General features: G+C 43.7%; 1 long non-coding RNA gene across 1 annotated transcript; it reads left to right on the forward strand.

Annotated features, from left to right (window-relative positions):
* The first annotated feature begins 493 nt into the window (after positions 1-493).
* LOC124596443 lies at positions 494-21,185 on the forward strand. The gene is made up of 3 exons (XR_006978299.1): positions 494-611; positions 14,620-14,889; positions 21,035-21,185. It is a non-coding gene; the product is annotated as an uncharacterized LOC124596443 (long non-coding RNA).
* The last annotated feature ends 315 nt before the right edge of the window (positions 21,186-21,500 follow it).

Genomic DNA, 21,500 nt, shown 5'->3' on the forward strand with positions numbered 1-21,500 from the left:
TTACGACATATCTGAGATGTTCTATCCGTGTGATTCAGCCTGCATGTATTTACGAACGATGAGGTACTAACCACGTAAAGATCCTAGTATAAATCGGAGGAAAGAACAGTGTTGTACATTAAACTCCCAGAAAAGTTCTTCAGTCTGGAACCGCGCGACCGATACGGTCGCTGGTTCGAATGCTGCCTCGGGCGTGGATGTGTGTGATGTCCTTAGGTTAGTTACGTTTAAGTAGTTCTAAGTTCTAGGGGACTGATGACCTCAGATGTTCAGTCCAATAGTGCTTAGAGCCATTTGAACCAATCAGAAAAGTTGTTGGATGAAAACATAGTAATGGAAAAATTCTTGTGAGAAATCCAGTCATTTCACAACACGACGCTTGCCATTCAAAGAGCGTTCGCTGAAGGCTGTCCGGTTGAGGAACAATTTCTGCGTAGCGGAAAAAAGAAACCACACGGTGGGATTCGCAGAACCGCTTGCGCTGTGGGTCTAGTGGGGAGATACTGGCTACGGAGCAAGCATGTTACGTATATAGAAGTCACCGCCGGCGCTCAGCTGAGGGCGCAGTCGACGGTATGGCCAGGACCACGGGTACTGCTGTCAGAGTGCAGGTAAGAGTGTGCGCGCTGAAGTGCGATGCCTTGTTGAAAACAAAAGAATGGATATTAACGTAATGAAAGTGCGTTTCAATGTGTAATCCATTAGTCTAGTGCTCATACGAATAAAAGTGGAAGCTTCGCGAGGCTGTTTGCTGATGATAGTTCAAATGGCTCTGAGCACTATGGGATTTAACATCTGTGGTCATCAGTCCCCTAGAACTTAGAACTACATAAACCTAACTAACCTAAGGACATGACACACATCCATGCCCTAGGCAGGATTCGAACCTGCGACCGTAGCAGTCGCGCGGTTCCGGGCTGCGCGCCTAGAACCGCTAGACCACCGTGGCCGGCGCTGACGATAGTCTATTTAGGGAAGGCAAAAAGTCAAAAAATCGTAGCGAAGTAGAGGAAAATTTACAGAAGATAGACGATTGCAGTCAATGGAAAGAATTACAACTGTAAAACACCTAGAAGTGTTCGTACGGAGCGACTTAATGTTGTATAACCTAGAAAACTTGTTATGAGAAATACACCTATCAGATTGAGATTCCTTGGAAGGACCGTTAAAACTTCAAGCTCTCCACAACCAGGAGGTTTGAATGATCACCACTATGCTTGCTCTACGTAAGTGAATTTACTCGGACTTCTATATTTTATTCCAGCACCTACGTCAACATTTACGTCAGTACTGCACACGTCACCTCGCGGTGTTTGGCGAAGGGTATTTCTGGTGTCACTGTCTGTCCCCAACCGTCTGTCTTTCATTCCCGAAGGGCTCGTGGGGAGAATGACTGTCGGCAGTACTCCGTATTATCTCCAATTTCCCTGATTCTCTCGTTGTGGACATTTCGCGAGACGTATGTGGTCGGAAGTGGTATGTTGCCACGTATTCTCTGGGAATTTGAATACAGAATGTCTTCTTGGATCACAACGCCTGTCCTGTAGCGCTAGTTACTGCAGTTTGTTGAGCTTCTCCGTAACGATCTCGTGCTAGCAAAAGATCCCGTGACGAAACGTGATGCTCTTAATTGGATCTTCTACTAATGCAACCTGGTAAGGGTTCCAGGCTAGTGAGAAATACCCAAGAATCGGTAGGACAATGTTTTAAAAGGGTCATTCCATGTAAAATAGCCTAATCTCGGAACATTTTTGTGCTCGAGCTTCACGGACTTCGACGAAATTTTATGTGAGCATTCGCACGTGTCCCCAACGAACGCCCGCTAAGTTTAACGTTCATCGAAGTAATTGACAAGTAATATCTCATTATGTTGCACTGGTCAACGGTGACATTGTTAGTACCGGTTCAAGAACATGAATCGACAATCCCATCACCATAGTGATGACATCCGATAGCTGTGCAATATCAGCCACTTCTAGGTTCCCAAGCCAATAATTTGGTTTCTTAATTTATATTCCAAAGCCTTGTGATCGTACGTACCTGCCTGCTTACGAAGCCATTTGCTAAGTACGTAATCTCTGCTTCTCAAATCTGTAGGAGTATCTCATAGAGGCGGCAAGCAAAAAGTAATATCAGTTTTGATTTTAAACTTCTCATTTCGTGACGTGTTACTTGTCAGTTTAGAAATAAAAGCCACATGCAACGAAACACAGGCAACAGGTTCGTGCAATGTAGCATATTATCATGGTACTTTCTCTCAAATTTATCCGTCATTTTCGGGTGTTTTTAGCTCACATTGGAAACCTGAACGTGATTTTCGCAATGTATGAAAACATGTTATTTCCAACTGTGAATACTTTGAAATGAGTTATGGAAAACATATTTAATGTGATGTATTTTTTTAATTTTTACGAAAATCAAGTTTGAACTGATTTTGTAGAAATTTAGAAATCAGTACGTGAATGATATTTTATACTGGAAAACCGTATGTCGTTATGTTACTACATGCCAAGTTTCACGTTCGCCATACTTTTATACCCTGAGTTGTAACAAGCACAGCCTTGAATTTTTTTCGGACTATTTTGTCTAAAATATTCAGGGTGAGTATGGCTCGTAAAATTCATTTCATTGTTATTGTTAAGGGAACACATAAATGTGTACAAGATGGCGAAATTACATTTTCTATCAACAAAATATTGCCAGAGATATAACAGCTCAAATTCGCCAGAAATTCACGCTCGCTCTGCGCAAAGTCGTCGATGGAATCACACAAGTGCCTGACCGTCTACCAGTGTTACTCCGACGAACGTAAAATTTTGCCAACGTTCATTGGAGTCATGTGCGAATGCTCACATAAAATTTCATCGAAATTCGTGTTGGTCGAGCTGGGAGGCGTAGGTGAGCTGACAAAAGCTACTTATTTCATTTACATTTTCCTGAGTTTCTTCCTCAGCCTGAGATCTGCTTTTCCTACAGTTAACTCTATGTGATCATTCTACTTTAGGTTGCTCCTGATACTTGTGTATTGCGTACTATATGTGTATTGAACCGGGGACCTAGAAACGACGGAAAGGATTCGTCCCGCCGTGGCCCTCAGTGGTTGACAAACCCACAACAGGCCACAGCAATCCACCCACCTCACCGCCGCCCGACACCGAACCCAGGGTTATTGTGCGGTTCGGCCCCCAATGGGACCATAATTATGTGCATCTGTCCTACGACCGTTCTGTTCGTCGTTTCCTGCCGCTAAGGCGTAAAGTTTCCACTTTCTGCCTCCGCCCAGAGATACGCGAACCGACCACTGCCAGCCACTCTCCTTAAAGAGGAATCAGGCAGGCAGCTCAGATGTTGCACATCGGAAGCCACAGTGACAACGAAGTTTCCGGGGGATTTCAACGGCACCAGATAAGTTGCAGCTTTCGCGCTGTTGCCCCTATGTCTATGTAGCTTAGAACAACAGCGTGAAGCCTGTCGACCGTGGCTAGTTGCTTATGGACAATGACCAGTTCTCCTTGAGTCTGCACACAACAAACACAGTCACTATCCATATGAGGCTGACCTGAGCAACAAGTTACCTTTAGGGCTATATCCAAACATTGAGTGAATAAGAATATAATAAGTACCGGAATTTTTAAATTACTTTTTATAAGTATTTTTACAGTATGATGGCGGTGGCCTTGCCGCTGTGGATACACCGGTTCCCGTGAGATCACCGAAGTTAAGCGCTGTCGGGCGTGGCTGGCACTTGGATGGGTGACCATCCAGGCCGCCATTCGCTGTTGCCATTTTTCGGGGTGCACTCAACCTCGTGATGCCAATTGAGGAGCTACTCGACCGAATAGTAGCGGCTCCGGTCACAGAAAACCATCATAACGACCGGGAGAGCGGTGTGCTGACCACACGCCCCTCCTATCCGCATCCTCAGCTGAGGATGACACGGCAGTCGGATGGTCTCGATGGGCCACTTGTGGCCTGAAGACGGAGTGTGCTTACAGTATGATGATACTTCCCTGTTGGGGTTCAGTATAACACCAACAACGAAATTAGGTCATGTTCTGAGATTTCTACATTTATATGCATACTCTACAAAGCACCTTGAAGTGCATGAAAAGGGTACTTCGCACATTACCAGTTGTTAGGGCTTCTTCCAGTTCCATTCATGTATGGAGTGCTGTAATTAACCCTATCTTGTCTTCGCGATCTGTATTGGAGCAATTCTTAGTATAATCCTAGATTCCTCACTCAATACTACTTCCTGAAACTTCGTTGGCTTTCAGGAGGTAGTTTCCGTCTGCCTTCAAGCATCTGCTAATTCAGTTTTTCTAGCATCTCTGTCACGCTCTCCCATGAATCTTACAAACCTGTAACCGTTTGTACTACCCTTTGGATACGTTTAATATTCTCAGCACTGTCTTCTAGGGTTCCCCAAACTTGACTGATATTCTAGGGTGGGTCTCACGATTATTTTTGAGCAATTTTCTTTGAGGACCAACTCCCTTCTCTAAGCATTCTACCAATGAACCGAACTGTTACAACTGCTTTACCTACGTCTGATGCCATCTGAAATTTCCAGTTCATAACCTCAGACACTGTTATACCCAGCTATTTATGCGAGTTGACTGATTCCCCTACCACACGCTTTTCATTTCTGAACTTTTAAAGCATGCTGACAATGTGTGCACCACTTTGAAATCTTATCAAGATTTGATTAAATATTTCTGAAGCTTTTATCAGACGGGGTAGTTCATTACAGATAACTGCATCAACTGCGAAAAATTTGAGGCTATTGTTAACACTGCCTGCAAGGTCAATAATATAAAAAATGAACACCAGGGATCCAAACACACTTCTCCTGAGGCACATTTCAAGTTACTTCTATATCTGTCGAAGACTCTGAATCCAAGATAATGCGCTGCCTCCTCCCCATCAAGAAATCCACAATCTACTCACAAATATCGCTTGATACTAGCTGCGATCGTACTTTCGATAACAGTCTTCGGACGATTCGAAAAACTAGCAAACAGTCAAGATTATGAAACTTCCTGCCAGATTAAAACTGTGTGCCGGACATAGACTCGAACTCGGTACCTTTGCCTTTCGCGGGCAAGTGCTCTACCAACTGAGCTACCCAAGCACGACTCACGCCCCGTCCTCGTAGCTCTACTTCTGCCAGTACCTCGTCTCCTACCTTCCAAACTTTACAGAAGCTCTCCTGCGAACCTTGCGGAACTAGCACTCCTGAAAGAAAGGATATTGCGGAGACATGGCTTAGCCACAGCCTGGGGGATGTTTCCAGAATGAGATTTTCACTCTGCAGCGGAGTGTGCGCCGATATGAAACTTCCTGGCAGATTAAAACTGTGTGCCGGACCGAGACTAGAACTCGGGACCTTTGCCTTTCGCGGACGTTCGAGTCTCGGTCTGGCACACAGTTTTAATCTGCCAGGAAGTTTCATATCGGCGCACACTCCGCTGCAGAGTGAAAATCTCATTCTGGAGTCAAGATTATGTTTAAAAAATTCAAGTCTTTCATGCGTAATGTTCGTCAAAATCATGGGATGAACAATTTACTCCTGACTACAGATGTGTCGTCTCACTCTATCAGAGAAGGTTCTTATACCAAAATTGTGGGTATGAACTGCTGGTCATTAAAATTGCAACACCAGTAAGGTTACCAAATAGAGCGATTTTACATCTGTGCGTGTACAAAATATAGGGAAGAAAACATAATTAAACTTTGAGATGACTTGAAGGTAAACAAGGAGCAAAATTTGGTAAACAGACCTGTTAACCCTGGTAGTACGAAATTGGCTGGGCACTGATTCGAGCTGAGCTTGGATGGCAGGTATGGGTACGTCATTCCATCTTGCTGCAACTATATGGCACAGCTCATCAATTGTAGTGATTCGTGAATGGTTGCGTGCCATTTTTCGGCAACCCACGATCAAATGTTTTCAGTGGACGAGATGTGCAGATCGTGTTGAGCAGGGCAACAGTCAATAGACTTCTGTATCAAAGTGGCCCAGACAGCATGGATAACACGCAAATTTCAGGTGTAGACAGATAACTGCAAAACCTGTCTATTATTCCTAATTGAAAGAGAGTCCCAGTAGGGGTACAATAGCTTCTTTATTGTCCTTTCCAAAACAAAAAATCTGTTCATTACACTTTATAATTACAATTTAAATGCGCCTCTTCTACGGTTCCAAACACAGTTCTGTGGATTTGACTCCACCTAACTCCCTGGAGCTGTAACTAAACAATGAAATGATTAACACTCGAAGAAAGCTCTTTGCCAACACAGAAGCCTACTTCTTGGCGTTCTTCTGTCGTTGTCGATGGTACGTCGACGAGAGCTTAATTGAGGGATTGCAAGCAGTCGGCGCATGAGTCGGTTAGCTCTCCTCGACAGAATCTGGTTGTAGTGATTTTTTTCTGTATTGAATTTCAATTCCCCATCCGGGGCGGGCTGGCAGCAGCATAGGTGCCACTCTTCAGCCGAGAGACAGTACATGACAGGGAGACATGTAAAACTACATAAAGGAGAAACATGGCGAAACAGAGATATAAAAAAGGGGAAACATAATGGAAGATAGCATTCAAGAGGTAGTGACTGTAAAAATGGAGATAAAAATCTAAAAAAAGTGTACCCAAAAAAAAAAAGACACACACACACTGTGACAATTAAAAGAACACAAGGCGAAGTACAGCCAGAGCACAAAAGCTGCGACGGGCGGCGTAGCACAGAACAATCGTGGACAGCAACATTATGTACAAGTCCAGCACATGATTAAAATCAGAGCACTTGACATCACTGTAGAACAGCACCGAACACAACGCTGACGTAGCACACCAACAGTGAAGAACAAATTGAGAGGATCTGCCAGGGGTACAGATATGAGGGAGAAGGGAAGAAAGGGGAGAATGGGTGGTGTGAGAGGGGGAGGGAGAGAAGGGGATTTGGGGCGGTGGGCGCGCCGAAGGAGGCCAGGGAGGGAAGGACAGGAGAGGGAATCAGCCGAGTAGGGGATGCGGAGACTCAGGGGGAGAAGGGGGAAGGAGGAAAAACCGCTCTGGGGGAAGAAGGGGAGAGGAAAAGGGGGGGCCCTGGGGAGGGGGCTGGAACAACGCTAGGCTACAGTTGGTAGGAAGGGTAGATGGCACAGTGAAGTTCATTATCCAGGAGGGGGAGGTGCTGGAAATTGCCCTGATGAAGGAGATGGAGGGTGCAGAGGTGGAGAGAGGGAGTGGTACAGCGATAGAGGTGAGGCAAAGGGTGGGGGGTGGAGAGGAAGGAGAACACCAGGGGGTGGGGGGATCAAGCCTGTGGACAGTGTAAAGGATGCAGATATTGGAGGAAAAAAGGAGGTGGGGGAAAGGGATGAGGTCATATAGGAGCTGTGTGGAAGATGGAAGGCGGATACGGAAGGCAAGGTGAAGTATGTGCTGTTCTAGAATTTGGAGAGCCTTATAAAAGTGGGGGGAAGACTGGCATAACAGAGGATAGGATGGAAGAGGGATTTGTAGGTGTGGAGGATGGTGCAAGGATGCAGTCCCCATGTTCAGCTGGACAGGAGTTTCAGGAGGCAGAGGTGGGAATGGGCTTTCTGCCTATTTCTGGATAGTCAGGAGATGAGGGGTCCAGGTGAGGTGATGGTCGAGGGAGAGGGCAAGGTATCACAGGGTGGGGGTGAGCTGGATGGGACAACTGTAAATGGTTAGGTAGAAATCATGGAGACGGAAGGAGCGGGTGGTGCAACCTATGATGATTGTCTGAGTCTTGGAGGGGTTGATATGAAGGAACCAGTTGTTGCACGAAGTGGTAGTCAAGGTGGGTTTGGAGGGTGTGGCAGGACCATTGAAGGGTAGGATAGAGAGCCAGGAAGGGGGTGTCATCAGCATATTGGAGGAGATGTACAGGTGGGGTTGGCTTGGGCATATCGGTGGTGTACAGGAGATAGAGGAGAGGGAAGAGGACGGAGCATTGAGCAATGTCAGCAGTGGGATAAAAGATGCGGGAGTTGGTATCGTGGAGGGTGACATAGGAAGGACGGCTTGAGAGGAAGGAAGCGACCGGACAGTCAAAATTGATAGCCACGGTGTAGGTTTGGAGTTTAAAGAGGAGACTGGGATGCCAAACATGGTCGTAAGCAGTTTGGAGGTCGAGGGAAACGAAAATGGCGGAGCGACGGAAGCTATGTTGGGGGGAGAGAAGGTGGACGAGGTTAAGGAGTTGGTCTTCAGCGGAGAAGGAGAGTCAGAAGCCACACTGGGTAAGAGGGAGCAGGTGGTGTTGATTAAGGTGGTGATGGATACGACATGAGAGGATGGATTCGAAGACCTTACTGAAGATGGAGGTGAGGCAGATGGGACGGTAGGAAGAGGCGATGGAAGGGGATTTGCGGGGTCTGAGGAACAAGAGGATGTGGGAAGTCTTCCACAGGTCGGGGTAGAAGAGGATGACGTTGTATAAATCAGGTTTCCTTAAATAGCTGTTCTCCAGGAAGAGACGTGCTGCTCCTAGTAACTCGTGATCGGATGTAGACGTGGTCTTGCGATGCAGCCAGCGACCTCTTGCTGTTGCTTGGCGAGATACCAGGTGGTCAGTAGCTCTCGGTGCGCTTCCTGGCAGTCTAGGGGCATATTTGAAAATCCCGTGTGGCTGCTACAGACCGCATGAGCGTTGCTTTCCATGACTCGCGCGTTATAGCCGTCATATGTGTTGCGGCTGGTGCCTCAGGACACAATAGCAATAATGTCATGGAGACCTCGAAGCCACCAACCATAACACGTCATAAATGTAACGGCTGCTGTCCAAAGTTTTTCTAATCTATTGGGTATACATGTTATATACCCAATGACACCCCATACCATCAACGCGTGCTGGGCCGTATGACGGTAACAAATGCAATCTGCCAATGTTTGCTCTTCCTGGAGTCTTCACACAAGGATGTGTCCATCGTGATTTTGTATGCAGAATTGGCACTTGTCTGAAGATGACGTGGTGCCACTCATATGTTCAGTGCTGTCATTTGGCGCACCAGTGTCGGCTCACGAGTCTCTCTTCTCTGATGCCGCTTCAATGGAAATCGCAACAATAATCGCCGTGTTGACGGACCTTGGTGATCTAGACATCATCTGAGTCAAGGTCCACGTGCAGTGACTGCAAGATCCTGCATGGACGACTCAACAGTATGTCTGTTCTCTCGAGTGCTGCTAGCAGTCACTAAGAATGGCCCTCCTCAACTCATCGATATGACAGTGGAGGATAGTGTTATCTTGCATCCGCAAGCCACGTGACGCGCCAGACAACTTGCTGGTATCCCACCATCAGACGGCCTTAATAGGACACCGCGCAGCATCTCGCCAGGGAGAGTGAGTTGACGTGTCAATATCCGAAGTTTCAGTAGTATATTTCTCTGGAACTAGAACCTTGCACCTTATCACAACAGCCTACACTGACCGTGCCTAGGGGTAGTGTTGCTGGATCGTGAGAGACTGAGTGCTCATCTTGAACCTCCATGATAGGGACGATCTTTACACTGCTGTCACTGGGACGCTTTTTCTGTTGCTCACGCTGCTGTGTATTTCACTTTGTTGTTCTTGGCTACCTGTGCATCTTGCTCTTCTTGTACGTGCATCTCCCACAATGGGACACTTGATCACGAGCTGCCCCACTTAAAACTCATACGTGACGCCCTATGTTCCGGTGTTGGACACTGCTAACAAATCGAAATAAAATTCGTATTGTTAAAACGCGGTCGAGCAGCTGAAGAACAGAAATGAGTTTCGGACCAAGTCAATGACGGTAAACAAGGAATCTAGAACATGGTTCGCTGGGAAGTCGCGATCAGTTGATGAATTGGAGGGACCTCTTAGCGCCTGCCTAAGCAGTGCTTTTCGAAAACACTCAGCAGTGTGGCTTCCACTGTTGTGTTATTACAATCACAATGCTGCTTTCTAAACAGTTTCTCAACTTCTGCCCCCTCTCTCCCATTTAGTGGTATCAACTTCTCTTCTCACATCAATTAGTACTTTGTTCATTTGTGCTGAATAGTTTCGTAAAGTTCTTATTACAAGCCTGCAATTGGTGCTTTTGATGAACGGAACAGTACGTTTGACTACAATTGTACCAGTGTACCAGCTTTTATTATTATACAGGGTGTTAGGGGTATGAGTGCAGATATTTTGATCACTGGTACCTTAATACGTACCCACTGTTTTGATTGTTTCTTCTTTGTCTAGCAGTCCTTCCACAAACACGTCATATAATTTACTACCTGATGTTTTCCGCACGGTCGTAATGCACTAATAAGTGGACTATATCTGCCAGTATAGAATAATCGTTTGCGTCCACGTGTTCACACTTCAACACTTGACCTACTACTCAGGGAAAATAATTATTAATAGCTTGCTCTTGCCACACTCCTAACAGCTATAATTATTAATCTGCAAGTAAAGTAAATACTGATGTAATATTGTTCAGTACGCTGCCCTGAGTCACCAATAAAAATATCCGCACTTATATCCTTAACAACCTGTACTGTATATTATAAGTAAATACTTATGTAATGACGAAAAATTTACATCGTTTCTTTTGTTTTTGTATTCCGACTCTTAGGTCATTGTCACGCCCATATTCTAGTCACTAGTCCCTAAGTGACTAAGTAATACATAGATAGAAGGATCCTTTATTGTATGATTATATGATAGTAGAACAAACTCTGGTAGCAGTTACTTCTGTAAAATATTTGGGATTATGCGTACTGAGCGATTTGAAGTGGAATGATCATATAAAATTAATTGTTGGTAAGGTGGGTGCCAGGTTGAGATTCATTGGGAGAGTCTTTAGAAATGTAGTCCATCAACAAAGGAGGTGGCTTACAAAACACTCGTTCGACCTATACTTGAGTATTGCTCATCAGTGTGGGATCTGTACGAGGTCGAGTTGAGAGAGGAGATAGAGAAGATCCAAAGAAGGGCGGCGCGTTTCGTCACAGGGTTATTTGGTAACCGTGATAGCGTTACGGAGATGTTTAACAAACGCAAGTGGCAGACTCTGCAAGAGAGGCGCTCTGCATCGCGGTGAAGCTTGCTGTCTAGGTTTCGAGAGGGTGCGTTTCTGGATGAGGTATCGAATATATTGCTTCCCCTACTTATACCTCCCGAGGAGATCACGAATGTAAAATTAGAGAGATTCGAGCGCGCACGGAGGCTTTCCGGCAGTCGTTCTTCCCGCGAACCATACGTGACTGGAACAGGAAAGGGAGGTGATGACAGTGGCACGTAAAGTGCCCTCCGCCACACACCATTGGGTGGCTTGCGGAGTATAAATGTAGATGTAGATGTAGAAGTCTCCATTTTCTGCAAATTGGATCTGGCAGCACCAGCCGAGGGATCCCGACTAATACGAGCAGCAGTGTCGTGGAACGACAAACCACAATCTCGGCAGGCGATAATCGACTTCCGACTCGAACTGATACACGTTTCTCTCTCTCATGAGGGAAATGCACAATTTTCTCACAAACAATGAAATTCAAATACGATTTATGAAACACGAATTCGCTCCGTATTCTTCCGTTACATACAAAATTAGCATGGTGTTAATCCTACCTGTTTTTCGCAGTTGCGCTAAAATGCTAATCGTTTGCATATCCAAGCACGTAGTACACCTAATGCCAATTTGAGGTTTGTTGCACGCCATCTTCTTGCATATGAAACGTGACGTGGACTGTCTCAGGACTGAAGACCACAACAACAACAACATTATTTTATCTTATTGATTGTACTTTAACTGACGCTATGTCTGAAACCATTGAACATGGGTATTGTCATCGTGGAAGACAGGAGTGTGCGTAGCATACCATTCACGAATATTTACAAGAAAAAGTAATGCTTGGTCACTGAGAATGTTGAAATAAACATTCTGCTTCAGCTAACCTGCATGCATCAGTCCAGGTAATAGTATGAAAAACACTTACATCAACTCCTATCGCGTGTACTACATCCTCATCTACATCTACATCTACATCTACATGGACACTCTACAAATCACACTTAAGTGCCTGGCAGAGGGTTCATCGAACCACTTGCATAATAATTCTCTATTATTTCAATCTCGGACAGCACGTGGAAAAACGAACATCTATATCTTTCCGTACGAGCTCTGATTTCTCTTAGTTTACTATGGTGATCGTTTCTCCCTATGTAGGTCGGAGTCAACATAATATTTTCGCATCCGGAGCAGAAAGTTGGTGATTCAAATTTCTTTAGAATATTTCGCCGCAACGAAGAACGCCTTTGTTTTAATGATGGCCACCATAAATCCTGTATCATGTTAATGACCCTCTCTCCCCTATTTCTCGATAATACAAAACATGCTGCTCTTCTTTGCACTTTGTCAATGCACTCCGTTAATCCTACCTGTTAAGGATCCCGTACCATGCAGCGTTATTCCAAAAAAGGACGGACTAGAGTAGTGAAGGCAGTCTCTAGTAGATCTGTTGCACCTTCTTAAGTGTTCTGTCAATAATTCTAAGTGTTCTGTCAATAAAACAGAGTCTTTGGTTTGCCTTCCTACAACATTTTCTACGCGTTCTTTCCAATTTAAGTTATTCGTAATTGTAATTCCTAGGCCTTTAGATTTGACTGACATGTCGTGTAACCGAAGTTTAATGGATTCCTTTTAGCACTCATATGGATGACCTCGCAGTTTTCATTGTTTAGGGTCAATTATATATTTTTGTACCATACATATATCTTTTACAAATCGTTTTGCAACATATTTTGATCTTCTGATGATTTTTCTAGACGATAAACGACAGCATCATCTGCAAACAACCTAATACGGCTGCTCAGATTGTCTCCTAAATCGTCTATACAGATAAGAAACAGCAGGGGATCAAAAACACTACCGTGGGGAACGCCAGAAATCAATTCTGTTTTACTCGATTACTTTCCGTCAGTTACTACGAACTGTGACCTCTCTGACAGAAAATCACGAATCCAGTCGCGTAACTGAGACGACATTCCATACGCACGCAATCTGACTACAAGCAGCTTGTGAGATACAGTGTCAAATGCCTTTTGAAAATCTAGAAATACGGAATCAATTGAAAACCCACTGTAAATAGCAGTCACCACTCCGTGTGAGTAAAGAGCTAGTTTTTTCACAAGGACTATGTTTACCAAATTCGTGTTGGTTGTGTGTCAAGAGACCATTCTCTTCGAGGTAATTCATAATGTTCGAACACAATATACATTCCAAAATCCAAATTTAGTGGATTACTCCTATTACCTTTCTTCAGTATTGGTGTGACCTGTGCAGCTTTCCAGTCTTTGGGTACATATCTTTCGTCGAGCGAAGTATGGAGCTATTCCGTCAGCCTACTCTGAAAGGAACCTAATTGCCATAAGTGTGGACCGGAAGACTTGTTTTTATTAAATAATTTAAGTTGCTTAATTCCTCCGAGGAAATCTGCTTCTAAGTTACTCATATTGTGGGCTGTTCTTTATTCGAATTCAGGAATATTTACTTCATCTTCTTTGGTGAAGGAATTACAGAAGGCTATGTTTAGCAACTCTGCTTTAGCAGCACTGTTATCGACAGTATTTCGATTGCTGTCGGGCAGAGTAGGCACATACTGTGGCTCAAACATCTCGTTGGGTCGTCAGTGCACTCGACGCTTTGTGTCATATGACAAGGGGCAAAATTTTTTCTCGCTGGACCACACAACACGTCTCCAGTCAGTTACCGGTACTGTCCAGTTCCTCTGTTGTTTAGCGCAGTGAAGACGTACAGCTTTGCTTTCCACTGTGAGCAACGGCCTTTTGCGAGAAATCCCGCTCGAAATGCTCAAAGCATGCAGTTTCCTTCTCAGTGTTCACTCGCAAGGTGACTGAAGACATGTATTCACTGAGAGCAACGGCTTTGAGATCGGTTGTCGTTGACAAGGCCGATCCCTTGCCCGTCACAGTAGACCTTTTTGCTACCACTGTTCTTACTCTGTATTCCATGGCTGTCAATGGCTCACCATTGCCTGTACACACTTTGGAGACTCCCCATTCATACACCAACACATTAAGTAAACTGATTCGCTGTGTGGTCATGGGCACATCCAAACACGATAGCTGCTTGCTGCCATTCAGTCATGTCTTCACAACGATCCTTAGCACCGATTCTATTCAACTGACTTGCACTTACACACCACTTACTGCCATGACTTACATCAGCAGTGAAGGGTACATGATCGTATGGTACCATGCACAACACTCCAGACCACCAATCCATTCAGTGTGCTCTTTTGTTTTGAGGCATGACTATTTTTTTGTATTGTGAGTTTATATGAACTTAATATTGACTATGGAATTCATGGTGGTCTGTCTGATCGAAACTGGTGGTAAATAAAAAAGTTACTTTTATTTGTTGAAGCAACAGCTTCTCCTGGTGACGCAGCGACAGCTCCTCCTGTTGACCTTGACGTTCACAAGCTGTAGAGCACCACCTACACAAAAAAGATATACAAGATTTGTTTGTTGCCAGGTTTGAGTAGCAGCAACATGCAATCAGTGGTGCAGAGGTCTCTGCGCAGAGCCGCAGCCTGACATCGTGTGTCGACAGGTGCTGGTGTTGGCCGCGATGGTGGTGGTCGTGGCTCTGACGACGCCTGCGACCTGCCAGCGGTCTGGCGCCAATCCAGGACGAGTGCGGTGCCCGGTCTGCAGGCCAGTGGACCGGCGCCAGTGCGCCTCGCTCGGGGGCGTTGTCGTCGTGCCTGGAGGGCTCTGCGGCAAGTGCCCCGTCTGCAGGCTCGTCGGCTAACGACGTGGCACGCCTTCACTGGCGCTAGAGTCAACATTCTCTTCTTCAAGCACGTGAGTTTACGAAACTGTGAGTTCTTTTTTATATCATTTATATAATGAAACACTGTACTTACCTTGCCACACAGTCGTCTTTTTGTTGTTTTACTGCAAACGGAGAATTCGAAAACATAAATCCTCTGATTCTTGTCTGCTAATGTTAAAAAATAGAGTTTTTTGTCTGTCAACTTGCAGATATTGTGCCTCTTTCATTGTTGCAGAAACTCACTCACACGCACACAAACACAAAATACATCACTCACATTGTTTATGTGAAATCAAAATACGGGTCAAAGATATTACGACAGTGTGGCTTCCCAGAGAGTTTAGACACTGACAGAGGTGTTCCATTTTTCGTGGATTGCACTGTTATCTACAAATTCCGAACACTACTGACTATTTAAATAATCGAATAGGTTTTGAATTCCACAGTTTGTTGCAAATATTGAGTGGAATGTGTGAAAGAAAGAAAGTGCCTATCAATTTGTTGTAGTTATTAAATGCAGGAAAAACATTTGAAGAAATAAAATATTTCTTGCTTTTTGTGGCATACAAAAATTTTCAGCTCAACCACTAAATTCATTACATGTGATTTCTGCACGTGATGATGTATCTTAAGATCTTCTCTATGTTTATGAATGAGTGTCCGGTGCTTTCATGTATAGTGCTGCGATTTATTTTGTAAATTGATTGTGCGTGTACCTTTTGGTTTGTTCAGTGTGTTGAGTATGAAGGGTCCTGCCTGTGCGTCCCATGTAGGAGACTGAGGAAGTTTTGCATATGATTTTGTAAGTTAAAGAGTCTGAGAATTTATCTTTTTAAGGGTTCCATACCTCAGTCGGTAAAAACTGAAACCCTATAGGACAACTTTCTTGTCCATCTGTCAGTTCGTCTGTCTGTTCATTTCTTCTCAGAAACGGGTAGAGATGTCAAATAGACATTTTGAATTTTATGTCAAATACTAAAGTCTACGGTACCATGGCGGTGTAAGAAAATTAAGCTTCTAAATCAATGCAAAAAAAAGATACGACCATTATGTCACATATCTTGATATTTTCAAATTCATTCATCAAAACCTACAGACGATCTATGTATACAGGGTGTTTCCGTAAGAGCGTGCAAAGATGTAACAGGACGTAGAGAATGCTCCACTGAACAATTTGAGTTAGGTAACCTCGGGTCGGAGAAGCCAGCTTAAGGAGACGTGAAAGTAAACTTGTCTACCGCTTTGTCTAGGACTGTTTTCCAGCTTATTTACAACTAACATGCGTACAAGTTTGCACGTACTGTGCTGCTTATTTACATATACGTTCTTTATTTCCTGCAAGGAAACAAGGAGGACGAGCCTGATTACCAGGAAGTCAAGATACAGGTTTTGTTTACTTTACTTGTCCATAAGATGGCTCTGTTGTATCGTATTTACATTGCCCCATCACAGAACGTGCTATGAATCAACGACAGCCCATTCATTACTCAGTGATATTCAGAGATGTATAGTACAATACGATGGAGCAGTGCCGGTACAGTATTTTCTGGTCGCTGGATAGCAAGGGGATGTCCTATTCCGTGGCCTGCGAGGTCACCTTACCTGAATCCCCTCGATTGTTTCCTATGGGGATATCTAAAGTCAGTTGTGTACGAGACCCCAGTGCATGCGGAGATGGAAAGTTGCCAGAATTGTAGCTGCCTGTGATGTGATACGAAACACACCAAGGATATTTCTCAGGGTGCGCCAGAATCTTGTTCGCCGATTTCACTCTTGCATTGAGGTCGATGGCCGTCAATTTCAGCACATTTTGTAAGGTACAGTACAAATGGTACGTCCATTGCGTCAATGATAGTATTTCCAGTTAACCAATGTAAATAAAAAAAGTACACAGTAATGTGATTTTATTCCTATTATCTCCTTAAGGTGGCTTCTCCATCACCAGGTTCCCTACCTCAAATTGTTCAGCGGAGCGTTCTCCACGTCCTGTTAAATTTTTCCACGCTCTTACGGAAACATCCCGTACACATAATTTGTACGGAACCCTAAGAGCGCCAGTCTCAATCGCACTTGTTTAAGTTGTGAACTAATTTTTATTGTAGTCTGTTGTCTGTGGAGAAAGCTACTTTCACTTTATGTGACGTAAGTAAGTTTGCTATTTTTCGGGAAATGTTAATTGTAAAAGGTATGCTAACCATAAAATTGACTGTGTTATTAGTTACGTCGAGGTATTTATTTCTCTGTTGCTATTTGTTTCTGTATTTAGTCTCTCAATGAACTGGGGAAGTCCTTGGCCAATGAATTTTACTTAGTAATTTCTCATTCCTTCTGCATGTTCTCTTAGTTCAGAGAAATTTTGTTTACGTTGTGTATCAGCGGTTTGTGTTCAGCCTCCTTGTGTATATCTGGTTGACCTGCCGTATCGGGGATATGTACTGGATGTGTCATTCTAGTGAAACGAACATTTTGATTCGTTACCAGACACCAGGACATGTGTTTCTGAAGCAGTATACCAGGTGCTGTCTACAACATCGAGAAATTTGAATATTGCATTCTAACAATCAGCAGTACAAACCTCCGCCGCTAGGTGCCTCTAGTTGTGTCGTCTAACCACCACTATGCCGCATGGAGTCATTGCGAGCGCATCGGTGTGAAAATTGTTCCCGATTTCTTTACCCTGTGTCCTACTATATCTGTGAATTTAGAAATCGCTGACTTGAAGGCACAGAGAATCTGCAGTAGGTTTTGGTTTAAGTTTCGAAAACCTACTACTGAAAGCCAACGAGTGCTAACGGAGGAATCTGGAAAGCAAGCTTTGAGCCAAGCACGAAAATTTGAGTGACTTAAGTGATTTGAAGATGACCCAGAGTCTATGGAGGAAGACAAATACTCGGGTCTAACGTCATCAAGCAAAACTCTGGAAATGATCGAGAAAGTGGGTAAAGTGATCTACAAGGACAGAAGGTACACAATCCATGAAATTCCGCGAAACCGTTGGAATTTTTTATTATGTCAAAGCATTCTAACTGATCGACTGAACTTGAGAGAAATTGCAGCGAAGTTCGCTCCTTGTCTTTTGAATACTAAGCAACATGACCATAGAGTTCACGTGTGCACGGAACTGCAAACAACTCTCGGAATGATCCAGATTTCCTGTAGGAGGTCATAAGTGCCTCTGAATCATGGGTGTACGCCTATGACCATGAAGCAAAACAGCAACCTTCGCAGCGAAAGACATCATCCTTTCCGGTGCCGTAAAAAGCGCGACAAGTTCGTAGCAACGTCAAGTCAATGTTAATGATTATTTTGGCATTTATCGATTTGTCCATAAGGAACATCTTCCAAGCGGTCGGACAGTCACATGGAAGATACATATGTTGTGAGATGTTAAACGCAAACGCCCCGAGAAATGGGAGGAAAAAGCCTGGTTGCCTCCTCGCGACGATGCACCTGCCCATACCTCGCTCATTGTGAGGGCATTCTGTCGCAGTAGCAACATGACAACTCTCTCCCAGCCATCCTACTTTGCTGATCTGGCCCCTTGCGACTCCTTCCTGTTCCCGAAAATGAAACTAAAGTTGAAAGGACGGTCTTTTAACTCCATAGCAGGGATTCAAGCGGAATCGCAACTACTTTTGAACACGGTTCAGCCAGCAGACTTCCACCACTGCCTCCAACAATGGACAACCGCTCCAAGCGTCGCAGACAAGCGCGAGGGAGTTATTTTGAAGTTGACGGCCGTAAAGGCCAGGACCGTAAAGGAAGCACGGAGGGAAGTGATAGGGATGTCATGAGTTTAGCTAGAGGGTTCTTGCTAAAAATATAGAACGTATAATCATGTAAAAATTGTTGTTAAAATTCTAATAGTGTAGAACAATGGGTATGTAAAATGTAAAAGGCATAAAATATTAAAGTTATAAAACGGAGTGAGGGAAATTAAGAGCGGCGAAAGAAGGCAAGGGATGGGGGACGGAGGAATAGTGGCAAGGATGCTATGCTTTAACAACAGAGGGCCTTATACTAAAATTGCAAAAAGTCAATACGTAAAATACGAGAATGGATGTGTAAAACTGTTCGAGAAGGGGGATGAAATAGAAGATCACAAAAGTAGAAATAAGGTACCGAAAACTGAATTAGAATCTCACGTTATTAAAAGTGTAAAACTCCGAAAGGATAAAACCATAAGATTTTGCTTGAAAGTATAAAAATAAAATTGTATAAATTTTTTTGTTAAATATCAGTAGTATAGGCCTAGAACAATGAATGCGTAAATAGTGAAAGACATAAAAAACGTCAAATTATAGAACGGGATCTACGAAAAGGATCTTGAACTGCATGAAGTGTCATTAAATATTAAAGAGTATTTTTTTTGAAAACATTAAAAGCATAAAACCGTAAAAAGTATAAAACAATAAATTATAAACATGAAACTATGTGCAGCAACTGAAGTTACAGAGAACAGGGTGTGACAGTTTTAATAATTGCACTTGCTTCTACGTGGTAGCTTTGTACGGCGTGCAGTATTTTAGTACTTACGGAAGACATTCTGCCTGTCGGCCTGTTGCTAGGACAGTGTGTGAGTCGATGCGCTGCCGCTCTCTTCTCGCTGTGTAGTGCTGCTGATCATACGTGCGCCGCGGTGAGGTGGACGATAGGAAGATGCTTTCGAAGTTTCTAAGAAGTGCACTGTCAATAAAATAATTCTGCTGATTTTAATGCGTAGCCGGACTCTTGCAGACGGTGTGTTAAAACCTCAACCTCTTCCACCATTGTCAGAAGATTTTTCTTAGGTTTATTGCTCAGCACTTCCAAGTGCTAATCAGTGGTTCCAACAACATGCTTCGATATTAGTAGGGCTCACCAAGTGCTGTTTTATAACCGTGAATTGAAGCGTGCTCTCTGAAGCGTATTTTCAATACTACCCCCTCCCTGCTTCCTTTAACCTTCCCGAATACGCCTTACTGCATTTCCCCTTCCTCTCCTCTGCCCCCCTCTCCCCTACATCCAACATGTAACTATTTAAAAACTGACCGCAGTTACAAAACACAGTGGTTCGGAGTAGACAAGACGGCTTGCTGGCTCAAGTACTTAAATAAATTCTACATTTACTTGCAATTATTTATTCTACTTGTCGTAAAATATTGGATGGTATATATTTTGTTTTGCTTTGTTTTAGATCTGAAGATGATCTTGAGTGAACGAAGCCTGTGAACAACTGTGATGGAACAACAAATAAGAATTATCTTAAATTAAACAGAATAGTTTTCACATAAACGCTCTGTGACGCACAGGTTATAAAATGAAGGGACGTCTTCATCTCATGACATCAATCTTTTATCATCTGAAATGTAATGCATCGTATCTGTATTCGTTCGAGTGTCTAACTTATTTTAAGAAAATTGTTTTTGACTCCAGTAGATAGCCGGTACCAAAAAGGAAGTGAGGGAGGAGGGGGAGGGGAGGGGGAGATGGACGGTTTGCCAGCCAAGTCGTAAGAATTTGAGGCTAGTGTCGTTTATGGTAGCTTAAACTACCATATTTGTCGGTCAGTTATTGGAGGAGTAAGCATCGCTTTCGTCGTTTATTAACTTGCTCACAATGATAGTAAAAACACAACGGAAACGTAATGAATCTAGGGCCTCGCTTTTCTTCCATCTTCGATACCACGTGCCTTTTTTCAGCATAGACTACTACTTTAGTCTACGGACAGCACGACCGCAACTTGTGGGAAAATCTCGACGTGCCTTTTTTCAGCATGGATTACTACTTTGGTGTACAGACAGCACGGACGCAACTTTTGGGGAAATCTCGACTGTCATTTACGGGGGTACTCGTCTTTCCAGCTAACATTTTCCTTATTTACAGACTGTGCTTAACCTCTAGACGCAGAGTGTAAGCGGCTCTGGCTTCATCCAAAAACAATCAATACTACATCACTAAACAGCTTACAGGATTTCAGCTGGGTGATGTCTTCGCCAGTCGCCGATATTTTGACTGAGGCACACCACGTCATTTTCAAGCCACAGTGTGTTCACCTGTTGAAATATCAGCGATTGTCGAAGACATCACCTAGCTGCATTCCCGAAAGTTGTTCAAATATTTTGTACGCCAGCAGAAACGCAAATTTCACAATACTATTCATGTTATGTAACTAGAACTTGTCTTAATGTTTCTGTTTCTAATTTTCCAGAACACAGCGAACCTGAGATGAAACGGTCCCGCACAGGGTGGTCTAAGGAGCACGAAAGAGAAGAACAGTGACATCTCACTTACAAAGAAAATGTTGCCCAGACTGAATGATTGTAGTAAAAACATGAATAAACCTGTTTTGCGCAACTCTATTTGCAATCATACATCTTGTTCGCAGCTTTGACATTAGCAATGTAAAAAATCATTTCACATTACGTGAAAGTTAATGAAAATACTACATAATTTATTTTCATAAAAAGAAGCTGTACTACAAAGCTCAAGAAGTAAGTGATTTCTGCCGCAGACTACTCTGTTATTCAGTAAAAATAACTTGTGAAAATAAAGAGTAGACATTAGTCTTCGAGAATTTTAACGAAAAACTCATCAGCTATGAGAGGGAAATACGATAGTTACACTTACGAGTCGTCTGGTGAAATTGCGCCTTTAGAAGGCGCTAATACAACACG

This window comes from Schistocerca americana, chromosome 2 (assembly GCF_021461395.2).
Source record: "Schistocerca americana isolate TAMUIC-IGC-003095 chromosome 2, iqSchAmer2.1, whole genome shotgun sequence".
Classification (NCBI taxonomy): domain Eukaryota; kingdom Metazoa; phylum Arthropoda; class Insecta; order Orthoptera; family Acrididae; genus Schistocerca; species Schistocerca americana.